The following is a 6,072-nucleotide window of genomic DNA, read 5'->3' on the forward strand; positions in this document are numbered from 1 at the left end:
TTTTGGGTAGGAGATGCTAAAAACATACGAGATATATAAAAAATTATATAAGCATGATGTAGGCCCAAGTGTAGAAGAGCGGGCTATTTTGTATTTGGAGGCCCAAGACCGCGTAACAAAAGGGGCCTCACTAAAATGGCTCTAACTTGGGCTACGGGGGTCCGTTTGGGACGTGCGACCAGGCGATTCGAACGTGAGAACAAGATTTCAGTAACTTACAAGATTTGTTATATATTTTAAACATACAATTTTTTATCAAAAGAAATCAATATTTTAAACATAAAAGTATTTTTTTCCTGATTTAAAATTAAGAAAAAGTTCAATATTTTAAGACTTTATAAGATTTCAGTAACTTACAAGATTTGTTATAAATTTGGATATTGTAAGACTTGATAAGATTTCAGTAACTTACAAGATTTGTTAGGGCACTTGGTGTGGGGTCGTCCAGGCCCGGCGACGCCCCCAAACACCGTCCCGGGTGGCTCGGCGTCGTCCAAAACGTCAAGGGTGGGATGTTGGAGACGGGTAGAAGAAGACAAAAATTTTGAACGTTGGGGTGCACTAGCCGTTGGATAAAGAAAAAAAATATATTTTTCAAATCCCACTTTATAAATATTCACCCTTATTCTCCCACTTTTAACCTAAAATTCTTTCATTCTCTCTCATTTTTTATACACAATCATACTTTTATAAAAAATAGGCTTGTCTTCATCAAAACCTACAAGCGGACTTGGTGGAGTACATTTAGAACAACGCATAAAACGAACCTAACGACTACATGCCGGATGAAGACTAGTAGTTTTTATAATTTTTTTAAGAATATGTTGGTTTTTTTAATGTAATGTTGGAATTAATATTTATTTTAGAGTTTATATTAGTTTTAGTTTTATATATATAGTGGAGAGTTCAAATGAGAAGAAATTTTGTGTAAGAATAAAAAAGAAGAAATTTCAACCAATAAGAATGTTTCATTTTATTTCATTTAATTTCTATATTTAATATTAGTGTAAGGGTATATTGGTAAACTTAGATGTATCATTAACTAGTAGTCTTCCTTTTTAATAGCTAGCTACATTAAATTTCTAATTTATTTTCAAAAAAAAAAAAAATATTTTTCAAAAAAAGAAAAAAATATATAATTTTAAGTGTAATATAAATTACGAGGTGTGTAGTATGAATTTACGAGCTGTATAGGATAAATTTCAATATGTGTAGGATAAATTTCAAAACGTGTAGGATAAATTTTGATGTGTGTAAGCAAAAATTTAAGTGTGGAGCATGATAATGTTTATGACTTAATTAGTCAAAGATAATAATAAATGAGTTGAGAGAAAAACTATCTAATATTTTACATTTGTACCCTTTGTTTTTTTTCTTTTTAATTTAATTTTCTTCTTAAATGAACCCTCCCGTATATATATATTGCATATTTAATTTGTCAAAATTAAAAAAAAAATAAATAAATTAACTTGGTAGGGTAGGCCCATCCTCCATTTCCTTGGTTTTATCCTTAGAGGGGCATCCTCTATGGACTATGACGTGACGCTTATATGGAGAATCATCCTCCAAGAATGAACCTTAACCATACCGAGTAGCCTTATAAGTTCTGATCTTTCATTTATAGAAAAGATCATTTATTAAATGGAATATTTTTTCTTAGAGAGTAGTTAAAAGATGGCAAGATTAGTGACATAACAGTGAATGAGATTCGAACCATATAATAGGGGAAGGATCCACTAAAAAGTAGATTTTATCTAAGTAGTCTAAGAAGGATTATGATCATCTCATGTGACACTCCTTATAACTAGGAAGGAATGACATTTTGGTCCTTATAAATAGGAGTGAGAAAGTGACATGTGGCAACCTTTTTGTTTTCTAAAAATACAACAAAAAAAATCTAATACAAAAAATATAGCACAAAAAATGCAGTATAAAAAAAATATAGCACAAAAAATCTATTATAAAAAAAATATATCACGAAAAAAATCAGCACAAAAAAATATAGAACAAAAAATCCAGCACAAAAAATTGAGAAAAAAAATTTAAAACAAAAAAAATTCAACAAAAAAATATAGCACAAAAATATAACACAAAAATCCAGCACAAAAAATGTTATAAAACATAGAAATACAAAACATTTTTGTGGATTTTTTTAGTCGCCATATTTTATATAGCAATATGGTACTCAAATTAAAGATACAAAACACGTTCGATTTTATGGTGAAATTTTTATGGAAAAATAATGTCGTATAAAAAAGTTATGAATGTTTAAAAAATGAGAGTGAAATATGATGTGTCTTGCATGTGAGAGAGAGTCAATAAATAAGATTTTCCCAAGATACCCTTAGAGGCTGTTTGGTAGCCTCTTAATGACTATTCAGATGCTACATCTACCTCTTAATGGTTTAAAACCTCTGAATGAATAAGAGGTAACCTCAAGTCTGAATGATTAAGAGGTAACCTCTGAATGGTAAATCATCACATGTCACATTCTTCTACCTTCTCATTGGTAAAATTCTTAATGGTTCCATTAAGAGGTTGCCTCTTAATGACCATTCAGAGGCTACCAAACAGCCCCTTAGACTCCTCTTTTTTCTTACATTTTCATCTTAACAATTGATTTGAAAAATAAATGGTTAAGATTACTTCTCATCCTAGTTAGGCAAAATGAACTTTTATTTGATCCTACCACCCATATAATATTTGATAAAAAAAGGGTAGGTATTGGATATATTTTATTGAACGGGTGGTATGCAAATTATAAACAAACATAAATGTATCGAACTTAGCCTGCCAATAAAAGGTCTGAATAGGTAAAAGACTCTAAGAGCATTCACAATAAGGAGACGTAAAAATACCTAAAAACATGTCGAGTTATCTGTCAAACACTCATTCTTTAACAACACTCAAAACCCACCAAATAAGAAATCCTAAAAACATTAAAAATATTGCCACAACATCATCACCACCTTTTACATTTATTTGTAGTTACCAATCTTTTTATTTTAGTAAAATATTTAAATATTTATCGTTGGAGGGAACATTTCAGATTTCAAAATGTAAAAAATAAGAGTTCAAATTTTAAAATATAAATTATTGGTTGTAAAATTTAAAAAAAAATTAATAAAACTTTAAATTTTTAATATATTTAGCTTATACATTTACAATAATTTTTAATACATATAAAACTAAAAAGATTTTTAAGTTTATAAATCATTAATAGATATGAATTTTCCATTTTTTAATTATCATTCCAATCCATTCACGTTGCATCTTGCCCGACCCCTGACCCCTGGCACTTTGTTCTATTTTTTTTTCTAATTCTTGGTAAAAAACATTTCTTAAAAAATTACTCCCACCCAACAGTGACAAACGTGAAAAAACTGCCACATCATTTAAAAATCACTGAAAATTTATATACTCTATTTGCAACAACTTTGTACATTAGTGTGTTGTACGAGAGGCTTTACTTATTTTATGGGCATCTCATTATTGCACTTTGTGTTGTTTTCTTTGTACCCTTGACATCAGCTTCTTCTTTAAGCAGTTAAAACCACAAACAAACCCTAACTCAAATGGGCGTCTTCTCCACACCTTCCTTCCAATACTTAAAGTCGTGGGTGTTGTTTAAGCAAGAGAGAGAGTGAGAGAGCCCCAAATGAGAAGGGGCAGAGAAGAAAGGAAACTGAGAGGTTCCAGTCTCCAGTGACGACGGATCCACGGTGGTTTGAGGCGGAGCTACGACAGTGGAGCCTGACAGCGGTGGTTTAGGGCGATTCACCTGCTTGCTTCACCTTTCCTTTTTCTCAAACGACACTTGTCACCTCTTTCTCAAAAGAGGAGAAAGAGGGTCGTCGCATCAGATGAAAGAAACAGAGTGATACAAAGGAAGAGGGGGAGAGCGAGGAGAAAGAAAGAGTGAGAACGAAGACAAGAAAGAGCGAGAAAGAGGGATTCGGAAGAAACAGACAGATCTGGAGCCGGCGAGTGTCCGGCGAATGACCCCGGCACATGCTCGCCTCCCAATCGTACAAGGGAAGATGTAGAAACCCTCGGTTTTTAGTCAGATCGGCTCATGTTTGGTGTTTACAACGGTCATGGCGATAGGGATGTGGCCGATCGCGTGGATTGTTTGTTCTTCGTCATGGTTTGTTCAAGGAGTTATGCTGTCAAGATGCTTTCTGGTAACCCGATTTAAATTGTTGATTGAGATAAATCCTAACGTAATGAAATTTCATATCTGATTGTAAATGATTGATTGGTTAGGGTTTCGTGTGATAAGGGAAAAGGAACAAATCACATAGGCAACCTTTAATTGATACGTCTGATTAGGGAAAAAGGAATTTATTTAGTATATTTATCATTTTCGTTCCACGTTATCATTTAAAATTGTGTTGACTTGGCCTGTTATCGATCTTGGATCTCTTTAGTTATAGATAATAAAACGCTATTAGGGCGTGTTAGGACCGACACTGCAACATGTTGTTGGAAAAAGGTTAATAGAATGTCAATTTTTACTTCTAAGCTTGAAGTTTGTACAACTTTTGTTGACTTACTATGTAATCCATCATCATCTCCAATTTTTGTTTATCTTTGTATCGGGAGGCTTTCTTATTCAGATTCCTTTTTGCATTGGTTTGGTTAAATTAACAACATTTCAGCCATCTGGTATCACCGGCGGTTTTATGCTCATGGTATTATTTTTAAATGTATAAAACTCTTTGATGATAAGATTAGTCTGTGTATTTGAAAATTAGTGTTATGAACAATCCATGATCATGCTAACTAAGGAGCTTAGTTTACCTTTTTCCAAATTTTGGCTTTTCAGGTCAAAGGTCAAAGTTTGGTGCTGCCTTTTACCATCAGCCATGTACCATACAAGTATTGATTATCATTTTTTCATGTACCAGTTCATTCTAGAATGCCAATGATCAACATTTTCCTGGTATTTATAACCTTTATCTATTCTACAAACCACTTTTATGACTTGAATTTCAATTTTGTTGAATGATTTAGAGCTGTAGTGATGTTGAAATTTCCTTATTTTATGAGTCATGATTAGAAACAACCAATGGATACTTCTGAGCACGCTAATTTCATTATGTTTTATTTTAAATTCAAATAAGTACAATGAAGTTAAGATACCATTAAGCTGATGGGAAAGTTGTCGGAAAATGTAGAAATATAAACTGCAAATACACTTTTGGTTATAAACCAGGAAAAAGGGTTGTTAGCTTTGAGTAAGGGCGTTATGGTAATCCTACTACCCATGTTTCCGAGGAAAAGATAAGGTATTGTTAATTCGGTATTGGTTTTCAATTTAGTTTCCCCTTTGATAAAGTTTCAACTTCTTATCTAATTATCTATGAACTTTTTTCTAATATCTTTTGTTTAATTACATGTAATTTTAGGTATTGGAATCTGATTGGTGATGTGAAAGGAAAGGTTGCTGTCATCTTGGATGCTAAGTTTGACACAGCCAGTGAGTCTTTTTAAAAATAAGTCAAATATTAGTGCCACCTTGTATCACAATTTTGCTACATTGTGTGTTGTTTTTCAGGAACCCGGCCGCAACGCGGCGGGTACTTTTCCTAGTATCATCTAAAAATCACTTTGTTCTATTGCGGCTGCTCTAAAGCAGTAAGTGCATAAATACTGATTCTAATATTTCATTTAAAATGGAATTTTTTTTTCATAGAGAGTAGTTAAAAGATAGCAAGATTAGTGACATAATAATCAAATGAGATACGATTTTACGAATCATAATATCCGATAAAAGGGTAGAGATTGGATATATTTTTATTGAACGGGTGGTATTCAAGTAGCAAACACAAATGGATCGAACATACGGCTAAGAAACTTTAAACCAATAAGTGTTGAGCTAGTAAAGTGATGTTTGGTTGAACCTTTAAATAACTGTGAAGAATGACTTTTTTTACCCCTTTTAAACTATTTTGTGCCCAAGAAAATATATTTGTTTATTCAGTGCTGTACTGAATGATGAATAATTAAAGAAATACAAAACACCATACAAATTCCATGCTTTTCCAAATCATGAAGCGTCATACATAC

At 32.3% G+C, this 6,072-nt stretch overlaps 1 long non-coding RNA gene across 1 annotated transcript; it reads left to right on the forward strand.

Annotated features, from left to right (window-relative positions):
* The first annotated feature begins 3,567 nt into the window (after window positions 1-3,567).
* LOC110935777 lies at window positions 3,568-5,699 on the forward strand. Its single transcript, XR_004892082.1, has 2 exons — window positions 3,568-4,184; window positions 4,829-5,699. It is a non-coding gene; the product is annotated as an uncharacterized LOC110935777 (long non-coding RNA).
* Window positions 5,700-6,072: the final 373 nt, after the last annotated feature.

This window comes from Helianthus annuus, chromosome 4, assembly GCF_002127325.2.
Source record: "Helianthus annuus cultivar XRQ/B chromosome 4, HanXRQr2.0-SUNRISE, whole genome shotgun sequence".
In the NCBI taxonomy this organism is placed as follows: Eukaryota; Viridiplantae; Streptophyta; class Magnoliopsida; order Asterales; family Asteraceae; genus Helianthus; species Helianthus annuus.